This window comes from Apteryx mantelli, chromosome 2 (genome assembly GCF_036417845.1).
Source record: "Apteryx mantelli isolate bAptMan1 chromosome 2, bAptMan1.hap1, whole genome shotgun sequence".
NCBI classification, from domain to species: Eukaryota; Metazoa; Chordata; class Aves; order Apterygiformes; family Apterygidae; genus Apteryx; species Apteryx mantelli.
In genome coordinates, this window is record NC_089979.1 from 41,034,412 (window position 1) to 41,049,444 (window position 15,033).

The 15,033-nt window shown below is 36.5% G+C and overlaps 1 long non-coding RNA gene across 1 annotated transcript in view; it reads left to right on the top strand.

Annotated features, from left to right (window-relative positions):
* LOC106484609 (uncharacterized) overlaps nucleotides 1-15,033 on the top strand; it is a 104,726-nt gene that overhangs the window by 23,281 nt on the left and 66,412 nt on the right. The window contains exon 2 of the long non-coding RNA XR_001292593.2: nucleotides 6,555-6,776. This is a non-coding gene — a long non-coding RNA (uncharacterized lncRNA). The remainder of the gene's footprint in view (nucleotides 1-6,554; nucleotides 6,777-15,033) is intronic.

Sequence of the window (15,033 nt, forward strand, 5' to 3'; positions counted from 1 at the left end):
CTAAAGATTTTAAAGAAACAAAGAGATTTACCAACTCTTTCTTCAATGCACCAAAGATAGGTGCAGTCAAGCAGAGTCTAGTATTAACATTTAAACATTGGGAAAGTTTCAGAAATGTGATCTTCAGGGAAGCTGTGTAGCCCAAGAAGCAGTTCCAAAATATCTTCAAGGTGTTCTGGCCTGGCAGACAGCTCCTGTGTGTGAAGTAGGAGTACACAACAACAAAGGCATGTTTTGGTCCTTAGATTAAATAACAGCAGTTACTTCAGCCAAAAGATCTACTTGACACATATACTAAAATATGAAACAGCATTAGTCATAGACTAACAGCCTGACAATTCTACCAAAAAGGAAAAGAAGGGGAAAAAGGTTTTATTCACATTCTACTGTTTTTTGACTTCTCTTACAGACCAGAAAACAGTGAGACATGATCATTTTAAGTTCTAATGAGAAAATGCTGTTTTTAAGGCACTGGCAATCAACTGTTTTGACGTCTGGTAGTTTTTATTATCAGACAGGTATTTCTTGTCTAGACCTTTGTATATGGGTTACAATGGAGCTCTCGTTAACATTGTCCCTGAGTGCCTGCCAGTAATACTCTAAGAGACGTGAATGACATCTATCACACTTTTTTCTCTCATCATCTCCCCGGAGAGGAAATTGCTCATGAAGTAAAATTGTTTGGTCTGGTAGATTTTACTTCATCATATATACATGCCGCAATGTGCTTATGTTGAGTAGAAAAAGGTCAAAGAAATGATGGCTCTTAGCTTCTATGGGAGTTCATTTCACTGTCTGGCACCAGAGCCGAAAAACTCTTGTCTCCTGGAAAGACTTTTACCCTTGGGGTAAAGAGCTGTATTACAATTGAGGGTCTGCCAACAGCTTAAGTAGGAAACTACCTGTTTAGTAAGGCCCAACAATTCTTTCTTTTTTTAAATAGAAAAAAATTCCATGAGGATTTTTGCCTTTTGATCAAAGCATCAAAATGACTGGATTCAGAATGATGTGGTGAGATTTTACAACTTTTGTCCCAAATTGTTGTTTAACAACTTGATATTCATTTTGGTTTCCTCTTCACTCTTTTCCAGGACAAAAATGCATCTCCTAAACTGAAAAGACTGAAAGCACTAGAGAAGGGAAGAGTTTTAAGGTTCTAATAAAACAAAGCTGAACAGAAGAAGAAAAAAAAAGTGAATAAACACAACCACAATGGGTCTGCTTTTTGCACCTCTTTTCCTTCTGAGCAGTAGCTTACTTCAGCCTACTTCTATTAATTTACTTACAGCTACTGCACTATGTGAATAAAAATAGAATATTCATTTTCAGCACAAAGTATTTACAGAAATCTATAAATATGGATTTCATATGCTGTTAAGACAATTGTATATTATGTTGAAGAATTAATGAATCACCAAGATTAAGAGCAAAACAATAGAGCAGGTACTGGATCCAAAGTATTGCAACTGTGAAGAAATATTATTGGGATAGACAGACATTAGAGTAATTTTTCAGCTAGTAAAAACTGAGCAATTTCCAAACAATAAGGGAAAGAAAAAGTGTTAACAAGAAAATGTAAGTTAATCCAAGATGGTTGCAGTTCATAGCAAATTAGAAGCAGGCAGCGCACACCTAATTCTCTCTCCATTCTTTATATTATTCCAAAACCAAAATTCCAGCCTCCTGAATGTGGGAAGCAGAATGGGGTAAGGAGAATTTGTCTAAATGAAGATATGCTCCTGTACCACCTTTGCTTCCTTCCTCACTTCTTACCTTGCAGTCAGCTTGGATAAGAAGTCTAACCACTGTGCTCTCTTCAGTGTGTGCCCTGTTTAGAAAGAACCTCCACAGTCAAAGCACAGGCTGATCAGGTCTGCTATACTATACTTATACCTCTCACCCCACACATGAAAAATATGGCAGAAGAGTCAGATTTGCTGAGCATGGGCAAAATAACTCTGTGAGACTGTGTGAGATACACGTTAATATGAATGCCATATAGAATCACTCCAGCATCATAAGAGGTCTTCAATTAAAACTGTGAATCACCTAGATCTACTCTTTTCCCACTCTGGGAAGAGGTTCTTGCTTCGAAGGAATTATACGTTTCCTTTTTATGTATCTCTGAAAATTCATTTTGGAGAATACACACCAAAATAGAAATATATCAGAGGCACATGTAAAACTTGTTAAGAAAGCCTCCTTTTCTTCCAAATATTTCAGTGATTTATGTATTTATAATATTCACACCCAATTTAGACTTTAGGATATGTATTTCTGGATAAATACCAATATTTTACAACCACTGACTCTTAATGATTTTGGTATAGATCAGTTTAATGAAAGATTTAGAGGAAATGAAGTAACAAATATTTCATTTTTCTAAGACTTTAGGTTAGAGATATTTTCTTCATATATGCATGTATGTAATAGTATCACAGTGTCACTATGGACAAAATTGTACTAAGATCAGAGAGTGATCATAATTTCAGTTATATGTGTGATAGGAGTGATACTCCTATCAAAATCTGAGGCCATGTCATAACCAAGCGTAACAGACATATTGTGTTTGCTCAGGAGAAAAAAATAGATGAGCAGAGACTATTTCTGACTGATGTTCTAGGTATGTAAGAGGGGAGGAGGACAAGGACAAGAGACAGGAGAGAAACAAGACAGAAAAAAGTTCCCAAAACCACGGGAGGTATTTTTACCCTCTGTTTTGAGAGATGCCTAGTTAGTGAACATGGAAGGATGGCTCCAGGTGTTACTTCTGTAGCAAAATGAGACACCATCTACTCAGCATACTTAGTGGTTCAGTATACTGTTGACATGCTATTACCTTAGCATTAGGCTGTTTGGATGCTCTCAGGCACACCTGCATATAGTATCTGTAGGCTGCCTGCAAGCATTTCTGCAGTCATACCTGCTGCCTGGGTGTTGTCTGTGTAGACTGGAGGCGAGCAGAACTGGAAATATGCCACGGTTCTGGCTTCTTGGAGACTTCTCTTTAAGACTGGTGTTGACATAACCAGAGAGTCTGGTAACATGATCCTGAAAAAAAAATTCAAATCCCCTAGAGAAAGTATTTGTGTTGGGTGCTGACTGCCAAAAATTTGGTTTAAATGATAAGAGATTTTTAAAGTAAAAATAGATGGGCAAAATAACCTGAAATGAAAGCAAATCTACTTTTAAGACAAATTAATCTGAGACCAGAAAAGAAAAAGAGGAGGAATGTGTGTAAGTACCAGTAAAAGTGGCAGATATAGAGATACAAGTTCTTTGAGGTAATACTTCTTCCTGGGATGTCTCAAAAGCAGGGAGCAATAATAATGTTTAGCTGTCATAAAAAACCCCTCTATATCTGTCTTGTAATGTTCACAGTCTGCAAATCTTTCTACAATTGTGCAAGGAAAGTTATATTCTTAGCAGAGCAATGCTGCTTCATAGTCACCCAGGACCTACAGCCTGGCCCGTGAAACAACCTGGCGCACCTCTCTCCAAGCCTTGCTCCTGCTTGTGGGTTAGCAAAGATGAAGGGGTAGCATTTTCTGTCTTGTGATTTTAAGGCATGCAATTAACCTGCATCTGTTTACTGGATACACAACTGCTCCCATGGGAGTGAACTGTGCTCCTTTGAGGAGTGTAACAAATAAACAAAATGGACTGTCTAATCAAGTAATTGGCCTAATGATACCCTCTAAGGCACAAACATTGGTGGGTTTGAGAGAGAGTTCCAATGTTGTTGACTTTCAATCATGTTACAAAGGCCATTTATTTACTCAGATTTCTTCTCAGAGAGGAGCTGAATGGACAGAATTATTTCCTCTAATCACGAAGGAGAGCTTTTGACATTTTGGTTAGCTTGGTTATATTTTATTACTCTGTAGCTTTTTTTTTCTTAGTGCACCTATAAAAATAATGCATTTTAAGATGTATTCCAACTCCCCAGCAAATAAATAATTTGTAAGATCTATGTTCACTTGTTCTGGGTTTAAAGAATTAGTTTGTAAGCAATACTCCAAAGAAGAATTAAATATTAATTCAATGAATTGTCTAATTTCAGATCAGTATAGTGTGTGGAGGACCGTATTGGCAGGACATTCCCTGAGCCAACATAAACTTGTATCTGGCTGTGTTCAAAAGGAGAACTGGAATACTCCCTGAAGGAAAAAAGACTAAATGTTAAAAAATGCATATTTAATTATGAAATTATTATCATACTACATTAAATAAAAGAACTTTTTTTCCAATCTTTGGTCACCCTTGACAAACTTTTTAAACAACACTAAACATAAAGTAAGCAATCCTCAGCAATTATCCATTGGTAACACTGCCGCAGCAGAGACATAAACCCAGAGAAATTATTACTTCACACTAGCAGAATAAACACCAGATTCCTACATCACCCTTCCTTCAAGTACTCACTAGCCTGCACAGGTCTAAAGATTGAAACTAGTCTCTTAAGGCATAAAACTAGAAACTAGCAGGCAGATCATAAAAGACAGATTGAGATGGTTAATGAGTGAAGAGACAGCTTAATAAGACAACTGCCAAAGGTGCACCTACACAAGCTGTTACTCTGTGTACCGCTCACTACCCGCATCCTTTGATAGGCTGTTGCAACATCTACATCTGGAAGATGCGGTACCACTTCCTGGCCATTCAAAGACAAAATACCCTTCCCACTTTTAATATCTCCCTACATTTATGCACAGAAATTATATCTGCTTTCTGACAACGACATAGTCTCCTCCAGTAAGATGTGATCACCCAATCATCCTACTAGTGGCATTTTTTTCAGCCAGAGATGATGAACATGGTAGACAGTATTACAGATCAAGTCTCATGATAATAATTTCCTCTCTTCTTCTGGTACATCCTGTGAGTGCACTTGCTTCTCATAGCTACAATAAGCAGCTCAGTCATCTAGCAAGTCAGTCACATACACTGATCCGTCTTCAGTTTATGAAAAAAAAGCAATGATGTAAACAAGGATATTATCCCCCAAATACCCTTAAGTTGTTTGTCCTTAGACAATCATTGTCACTTTCCTCTTATTTGAAGGGAATATGTCCTGTCAACTCTTCCTCTATCGAGCTTTAAAGCAGCTGTTTTTAATGGGACTGTTCACATGCTTGAAGTAGGCAAACACAGAACACTGGAGTAAATGGACTCTACCTCTCAGCAAGATCCGGACCTAGGACTCTCTCAGCTCCTTGTCATATTGTAATCATTTCCTTACTAGGTGCTAGGATGCAGTACCAAGCTGTATGCTTTCCCCTGCCATCGGTCTTACTCCTTTAGGATTGGGTCCATGTTCACTTTTGATTGCTTCTTTAGTGTTTTCCAATGAATAGCTGATTGTTTCCTCATTTGATGAACTATCCCATATGATTAAAGACTGGGTGATAAATCTGCCTTCCTGGTAAATGGCTGAGCTATCGGTTCATCCAACCAGCTGAACACAGATGCAGAGCCAGGAAAATGTGTCTGTTCTTGGTATAATGCTCCCCCAAACGTGTCTTATTTAGTAAAGAACTGGTAATTTATTAATGATCGCTGTTCATTTTCAGGGCTTATGTAACTCATCACAGAATCCTGAAGTATTATTCACAAATGCACATGAAAGAGAGCATAAATAAGGTCCTTAAATCCAGACTGGGACTAACTCATAGAGGGAGTCCCAAAACTTGATCTCATCAACATTTTTCAGATAATGTGGTGCGAATAAAACAATCCAAACCAGCTGGTTGTCATTGTTTTCAGGCAGTTAAAAACAAATAAAAAATTGAATGGAGGCTTGCTGTAGCTTTTGTAAATGGAGATTTTTCACAGAGTAGCACTCTGTATTAGAGGGTCTGTCTTTTGTGTAAGGAATTCAGTCATGATCTCTTCTGCCTATCCTTGATGGCTATCCAGCAGGGAATAAGTCTGGAATTTGTACTGAGCATTTGCTCAGAAATCCAGTGGCTTTCCCAACATTTCCTCTTTTACTAAAACAAGTTATAATGGCCAAGGTTATGCATAAGCTGTTAATGAGGTCATATAATAGTTGCTGTGTTACTTTCAGACATTACAGGAACCACAGTTCATTCTGTCCTTTTTATAATGCATTTTGTGATAGTTTAACTGTGAAGGCACTATGTCTGACCAAATTTTGCACAGGCATGAGAGAGTTATAAATTACCATAAACATTTGTTTGTAGTAGCAAAATACCGTATGCTGTTCTTTTCGTATAGGATCAGTTGCTTCTTTCAAGAAGTCCTCATGTCTAAAGTGATATATGCTTCATCATCCCTGTTTTTCTTAATTTGCTTATATTTACTTTTATTTACTTTTATTTTAGCATTTGCTGACTGTTCTATTCTAGCAGCAAGTCTTAAATGAAAATGTACAGTCCGAATATCCTGCGAAAGTCTTCACATGAGATGACACGTGTTGTATGGGGAAGCGCTAAAAAGTGGATGATTATTGTTGTTTATAATGTTATAATGGCCTCCATTCCAGAGGATCACAGGAGGTAAAAAGTTTTTTTTTTTTTTTTGCTTTCCAGGGAGGAGATTGCTAACCACTTCAACAATCTTACTGCCTTGTTCAACAACTTGGCACAAACTTCAAGGGGCTATTCCAGCAGCATCTGATCAACCCTTTCCATGAAGAATAGAGAGATGAAATACTCCCTCTAGGATTATGGGTGTCTTTGTCTTCTTTCATTCCTACTGGACGGCACAAGCTGCACTTCACACTGCCTGGTTTTCAAGCATGGAGAGAAAAGGTATGCGGTAATCTATGTATGAAAGAACTTTTTTGGAACTAAGTGTTTTTATTATAGATGCAGAACAGAAAGATTTAGAAAGAAAAATAAGCAAATACTGTTCTTTTAAGTTATTTTGATCTGTATATCCAAGCATATCCAAGAGAAGCTTTATTTACCTGCATTTATAAACACATTGCTTTGAAAACAACAAAACTAAAGAAATATCCCCAAAATAATATGCCCAGTTGCCACAATCTGTATTTAGGTGTCACTTGAGCTAGACACAGCAAAGGTGTTTTCTGCTTTTTTACATAATTTCTCTCAAGACTCGCTAATGAGTCACATTCATTGCTCTTATTTGTATGTTTTATGACGACTGGTTCAGAGTTCATGTCATACAGAGGGACATACGTAAGCTCACAAATAAGCAGAGGCAGTGCAAATTGGCACCTGTCTGCCAGGAAAAGGCATGTTTGCATAGCATATATAAGTTTATTTACAGTCAACAAAGCAATAAGACCAGAGGTGTCCATTGACTTGAGTAGGATGCTCAAAAATACTTTTACATAATGAAACTGTGTCAGACCAAAGTTCATTTGCATATGAGATGAGGTTAAGAAACATATTATTGTCTTAATTAAATCCATTAGCAGGACTGGAGGCTCAGAATGTCTGAAAGGCAAACTGGTGCCTAGCAGAAACCCTATTAAGAGGATTTCAAAGAAAGGTTTCTCCCCAGAACTGGATCAATTTTGTAGATGGCAAATCTTTCATTTTGGTATGATAAACTTATTTTGCTTTTATCTTAGGGACTCTCTGATGCTGAGGGAACTTTAGAGTGCTGATGAAGCACAGACATCCCTTTCTCTCAGAAAGGCAAATGCAGCAGAAATGCATATTAATTCTGACAGCTCTCAGGGGAACCATGAAGCCAGATAAGGCAGAAGGGCACCTCAGGATGTCAGAGTATTTCAGCAGTAAGCCTTCTCCACTGTCTTTAGTCTGATGACTGCTCACCTCCCTGTGTCTCCCATATCACTACCCTCTGCTCGCAGTACTCTTGGTTTTCTCTCATGGGCCCGTGTGTACTGCTTCCAGTGTGCTTCTGTCTTTCCTGTCTGCAATGCCTCCTGAGTCTACCATGACCTACTAGACCCATATTTTTGTGTCTCCTAAGATCAGTTTAATTACTTTGGTATCATTATGACTAGCACTACATCAAAATGTCTTTTTTCCATTGATTTCACTTATCTCAGGGTCATATCTTAAAAAAACAGTGGAAGAAGATATGGGGATTTAATCTGCGATGAAGAAGATAAAGAAAAGAAAGTGGTACTAGATAAGATTAAGATTTTGTTATTACTGTTTACTAATTGATCTAAGAGTCTGACCCAAACCTAGCTTTAGAAAAAAGGAGTTCATTCACTGAGTCCACCATGTTAAGATCAGACCTTAAAAACAAGATCTTTTTATTTTTTAGTCTACTATCATATCAATATGAAACCATTCAAAAAACAAATCAGCACTGAGTGTAACTGAGGTATTTCTTCGGAGTCATGTGAAACTAAAATCCAAGAAAGTCTAAACCTTTTTTGTTAGCAAAAGTTTCATGGTTAGCTTTAGAGCATGGCCAGCCTCTTAAATAACATGATTTATGATATGACAAAGTGTAATGTGGGTCCAGTAACATTTGAGATGCCATAGACATCAAAAAAAAAAATCTAATGGGTTCTCTCTGGTAGCCTATTGACATTTACAACTACAGTAGGCTACTTAAAGCAAAATCTAAAAGTACTACATACTGTCAATTTACTACTGAAGGGGAGACAATTAATTACAATTAAGTTGTTCCTTCTAAGTTGCTTCATAAGACAAAATCCTCATACTAAAGATAGCACTCTAAGTTTCCTTTTAAATAGGATTACAAATATTTAATTTCAGAAAGCGCCAGAACAAATGTGATTTATCAAATGGGCACATTCCTGATCGGTTGATTTGACTCACATGTTTTCTTTTCTGAGAGAGAAGAGACTGAGGTAAGCCAATCAAACAACCAGTTGCCAGCAGGTGTCCTATACCCTTCAAGAAAACAGCCTGGACAATCAAGCTTTGTCTTAAGAGTTGCAAGACTGACTTTGATATGCTTCTAGTTGGAGGAAATTCCAGTGTCTACAGTCCAATATTGAGAATCAGAACTTTCTGAAAAAATGATTTTTGAATCACTGACAGTTAAAGGAAATAATTAAATTCAGCTTAACTAGAAAAAAGCATCATTATTATTTTTATATTACTTTTGTTTTGGTTCTTGCTGTGCAGTTTCTAGTTATATAATGTAACTTTTGTATTTCAGATCTGATTAAGCATACCCTCTGTCTGACAAAAGGAGAGTGGTTTTTTTCTGAGTCAAGGACTGCTGTTTTCAGACTAAGGACTAAAATAAGTTCTAAAAGAAAAGGAATTGATATTTGAATAAACTGATATAATTAATTTAAGAAATGACAAATCAATGATATCAGACTTTTTTAAGAGGTAAAGTTGATATTTCTTCACTGCAGAAAATCCAATATACCAAGAAAATTTCAGGTGGTGCTAATTTTTGCTTGTTGAAAAAACAATTTTGTTATAAATTTTGGGCCAGTTCTACTAAAAATCTCCTCCTGAACAAACACAAATTAAGTAATCAAGGCAAGAAACTAATTATCCCAAATGATCACACTTTTGGGGAAGAAGGACAGTATTTGCTAATTATTAGATAATTTACACTTTTAAAAAGACACTCTAGTTCTGCCCAGTCATAAGCTGAAAGACAACATGGAACAGCTGATATGGGTTTTTTCTAAGGTCCATTTAACCTACAGAGTAGAAGGTAGGCACCTCAGAAAGATATATGATAGCTTGGTGTAAGAGGCCAGAGTGCAATTTATGATAATAAGAAATGTAACATGACTCAAGGTGGAACTAAATCCAAGAAGGCACCAATATCGTGAAACTTCTTCATAATTGGAAATAAGTGTCTTTGCCAAAGGACTGGGTTTATAGCCCTTTGCCAAACTCCTAAAATGTTTAAGTGTTTTTAGAACAAACTTGCTTGACAGAAAGATGCTCAGTTCTGAAAGCAGATGGAGGCAGTCTGGGTTAACGACCTGTGGGTCAGATTTAAAACACATTTATGAAGCCACATGTGGAGTCTTGTACTGCACTGTCCCCATTCTCTGGATAATGCAAAATTTCAATCTCTAAGCCTGTTAATTTGGCACTTTTCATGAACTTTATATTGACTTTAAAAAGGAAAAAAAGTAAGAGTAATAGAAACTTTTAGGCAATAAAAATAATTACAGTTCAAGCAAGAACTGTAAAGTCAGTTATTCCTTGGGAAACATGTCTCTGACCATTTAGGTTTTGGCTTTAAACCATATAGGTACTTTGCAAATTGTTCAAGCCTTTATGCACTGGGGCAATTTCAAATGAACCTATTTCCTCTGCTAAAACTAAAGAAAAAGGTCTTGGCAACAAACTAAAAGTTGTTGACACTTTCAGAAAAAAAGTGTCAGCAGCTATTTGAAGTAACTAGTAATTTTTTGTATATAAAGGGCTTACACTGCAGTTCCAAACATTTCCTATGCTTTATTCTCCAATAGAGCTATTTATAATGGGGATGTTTCAGACATTCAGTGCAGATTTTGTTATCGTGTTCACCCAGTTGCTCTGGAGAAGTGAAATTTTGCATCTTCTCCAAAGTCATCCATTGCTAACCTTAAATACTTAAACATTTCCTAGACAGTCTTAGCATTGTGTCAGCTCTAATGCCCCACTTAAAAGACAGGAACATTTAAGCTATGATAAGCATAAGAGATATACAAGAAGCATGAGTGATGTAGTGACTCCATCTGAGATTACAGATGATTAAAAATAACAACTTGGATAAAACCTCAGGTAGACTGTCTTTAACGGACCTTTTCTTGTTGAAATCCCCAAACACTACATTACTTTCCTTCCTCCTAATGCTACTTTCCCTTTTTTGCAGTGATATTTGTCATCTAAATTATATTCTTTGAGAACTGGTATTTCCTATGCCTTTACATAGCATCCGTTAAAATTATCCAATTCCCTTGTATTACTTTCATAGTGCAAATTAAGTCTGACAAATAAGACACCGGCACATTTTCATCAGCTAGTCATTTTTACCATCTTGGAGTTATATAGTGATACGGGCTAGAAAACCCCTGAAACTCATTTCCACCTGAAATTACTGTAGTGTTGAATTGTAATACCCTTCAGCCTATTGAGGAAGCACTCCGCAGCCTAAAAGAGAGGCCTTCCCAAGTCTCTCTCTCTCTCTCTCTTTTTTTTTTTTAACTGTATTTTGGTTAGCTAATCATATCTGGTTCCTCTTCGGCCTTCATGTCTTTGAGGAAACTTGAAAGATCATAGGTGTAATTCCAACAGGAATAAAGGAGTCCTAGTATCTTCATGGTATTTTATGTCGTTCTAGATCTCAAAGACGAGAGACCTGAATTTGATAATAGAGCACCAGAGAACTCCCCTGTGAGGTGTCAGATACTCAAATTAGATAAGCAATATAATTCTGTTGTTAATAGGGCTTTTTATAGATTTTTCTGCCTCTGCAATTATTCTCCAAAACATAAAGCGTATATTGTCCAAAATGGCACTTGATTTCTTGTCCTTTAAATTCCAAGAATCCTCTCCTGTTTAAGTGATTTTGTTTTCCAGATGCTTGGCCGTTTGCACATTTTTTGATGAAAATATACAGATGTTTGAAAATACAGTCTTGCTAACTGACAGTCACTTTCATGAACACTAAAATCGTGTTTGAGAAGAGTGGGTGTTTTTCATAGCTAACTTTTGCTGAATGCAATCTAGAAGTTGCTTTGGAACGGTGGATCTTGAAAGATACTGCTTTCTTTTTCCTGTGCGCTTTTCTTTCTTGCTCTTTTTTGTTACTTTGGAACACTTAACAGCCTTTTGTACTTTAACCTTGGGTTTATACCTCCAGATAATGTTTTAAGTTTTCCTTCCCTTCACAACCATAACTAATAGCTGAAGCCAGTAAAAAGAGGAAATGGTAATTCAGCTCTATATAAACAGTAGATATTTTAATTAACATTTCCCTCTGAGGGAAAGAAGTGTTTTCACAGCCATCCAAACATCATTCTGTGGCCAGCTCACAATTCCACAGTTAAGTAGATATGACCTTCATGGGATAATGCAGACAGTATTTGAGAAAAGCTTAAACTGTGCTTTTATAAATCCCTTGCTAATTATGTATGTTTAATACCACATAGCATGAACAGAAAAAGGAAGAAATCTCTGTGAGAAGAATTATTGTCTGTATGGTAAACTGTTGTGAACTTCTTGTACTTTTTATAGGTCAATCACATAAAGGTTTTCTCTTGCTAGAGGGTGGATAGCTAATATTCTTTTATTGTTGTCTCGATGATATCAAGCAGAAAGGAGCTATACAAAGTGATGTTATGCAGTGAAATACAAAGATTTATTAAGTGGCCATGTATGAGAAACAGGAAGTAACAAAGCTTCATGAATATCAGAGATTTTGTTACATGACTGGAACACTTTCTGAACTTTGCTTTCTTTGGTTTCACCCAATATTGGATCTAGTGATCAGCTGAAAGAAACCTGGATAGAAATTACTGCACACATAATTATCTCAATATTTTCTGTTCCATTTGAAAATAATATTTCATTTTTATATGCTAAATTTACCAAAAAAATTGCTAAGGTACAGAAACTAATTTTCAGACAATAAAAGCAATTCTCAGTAATTGTGAAGCTAATCAAAGAGGTCATTATTATTGTGTGATTAGTTGTACAGTACAAATAGCAAGTAACAATTCAAAGCCTACAACTAGAGAAGAGACAAATTGACCAATTTCATTTGAAGTTGTGAACATTTTCTTACAGGTAATTTTTTGGGGGTAATTTTATTTGTCTGTGATGAGCTTGTGTTTATGTGACTCTACAACTCATAAAGAGTTGCATATAAAAAAACTCCTTTATAGGAAGGACTTACTTCTCCTTTTTCTGCATCTCCATCTGTTTTTCTCACCTGAATAGGAAAGATTGTGAAGATTACTCTTTCTTTTCATTCCCTTGGTTCTTAGACAGTTTTAGTGTCTCCTTTAGAGTTTAGCAAAAAACAATAGTAAAAAGCACAACCCCCCACCCCTCAACTTAGTGACATTTAATTTGTTTTATTTGGTGCTCAGTGGACGTTCTGAGCTTTCATGAAAAGTGACTTGCTACAGCTGAGTGGGTGAGTGAGCAAGACAGCAGGAAACTCTGTTTTTAAAATATGGGATGAAATACAGATCAAAGAATGTTTAGTATAATGTTAATATTTTAGTTTGAAGCATGCCAGGAATGGTTCTTTTGAGCTGTGGTTAGAAAGGAGGAGGAATCCAGAACCAGTTTAGCTAGGAGAAAAGAGGTTACCCATGAGCAGCAGAAAGACTGTAGAGAAGACAGGCATATATAAAAGATGGGCAGACCTGTTCAGATAAAATAACAGCGAACTTGAGCAGCCATCAGGCAAATTGTTGCTGTATCACATACCTCTCCACCGCTTTCCTTGGAAAGAGCAAAGAGCGGCTGACTAGTTGTTTCCAGAAAAAATCAAAATTCTTTGGTGAATTACAAAACCTAACCCATCTTACTGGGATGCACAACACAAGCAAGATTATGCAGCGGTTCATAGGAACAAGACCCCTGTTTCTGACTCTAGCTTGTATCAAATGCTGTCTGTAACAAAGGATCTTGTTAGCAATGAAATAAAATAGCTTTAAGGAATGTTTCTTCCTGTAGAAATTAGGCTAGAGTTTAGCATCTGTTCTCAAGCAGAAGTTCTATTTACTAGTGGGAAGGCTTGTCTTTTCCTAATTTTTTGTATTTAAGTCAGGAAGTCTTTCATCCACACTTTTCTTTTGAATTTTCTCAAACTTTTCACTTTACCAGTACCCTGTGGCGATAAGTTCTAGTGGATGACAATTTGAAATGTAGAAATTTAATTTTTTTCCTGATTCTGTTTTCTTTGATTTGCTTTAAAAGGATGCCCTTTCATTCCATGGAACTGGGAACTGGGTTGGCTCTGCGCCTCCGTTTAGCCATTAATGATTTTGAATCTCTAACTGAGCCTCTCCTATTTCTCTCCTTTCTAAAATAAAGACACCCCAGGCTTTTCAATCACTTCATATGGAAGTTTTTCTGCACCTCTGACCTCTTCTATCAGGTATCTCTATTAACACAGAATTATGGAATTGCAAGTTTAAACTAGAACTAAAATTTGTGCCTGACTTCTTGCTTCTGAAATGAAGCAAAAAGAATCCCAGATTGCTCAGTCATCTGTGTCCAAATTTTGTTGTTTGCTCACACATTTATTTACTAATTTTCCTCTTTTTTACTGAATCCAACAGCCTCTGTCCTGGGGTGGAATCCCCATTCCCATGCACAACCCAGCTCTGGGCAGATGTTATCAGGATAAACCTAATCTCAAGGGATGACTTTTTTCTTCCCCATATTATTTCTTAGCTGCCATAGCAGCATCGGTGTTTGACAGGTGACATAGGTGTTTTGTTGTTCTCCACTGCAAAGATTACCTGGAAGATCTGTCCAGGCATTGCTGCTTCTCCTCTCCTACCCCTGCCAGCATTTACCATTACAAATGAAAGTCCGTGTGTAATGCCTTTAATGTCCGACATTAGAATTTCCATATAAATTATATATATATATATAAATTAATATATATATTCCATATATTCATATATATATATACATGTACGTACATACACACACACATACACACACATATATATATATGCATATATTTGTCCTTTGGTAATTGAAGGATGAAACCTTATTCCATGGAATCTCCTCCTTCTTGCCATGCTGCCAGCATCTTTGTATTTCACCCATTCGTTTAACATTAAAAAGTTAACATGTTAATTCTATAAATCAGGATGCATTATCATTTCTTTCTGCTAATATCATTAAGATGTTATATTCTTCTTTCACAGGAATCTTTTGAGGATTACTGAGTATAAAAAAAGCCACATTTTATTGGAAAATCCCTGAGCTGGAAGTGACTGGAAGCTAGGAGAATATTAGATTTATGGCTATCCTTTTATGCCTGTTCTTGGAGACAGGATACAGAGTGAGGTCTGACTAGATCTATCCAGATCTAACTTTAGTCTGAGCTAGATGGTTTGAGAATGACTGTTATTACGTCTGTTCAGATCTGTGT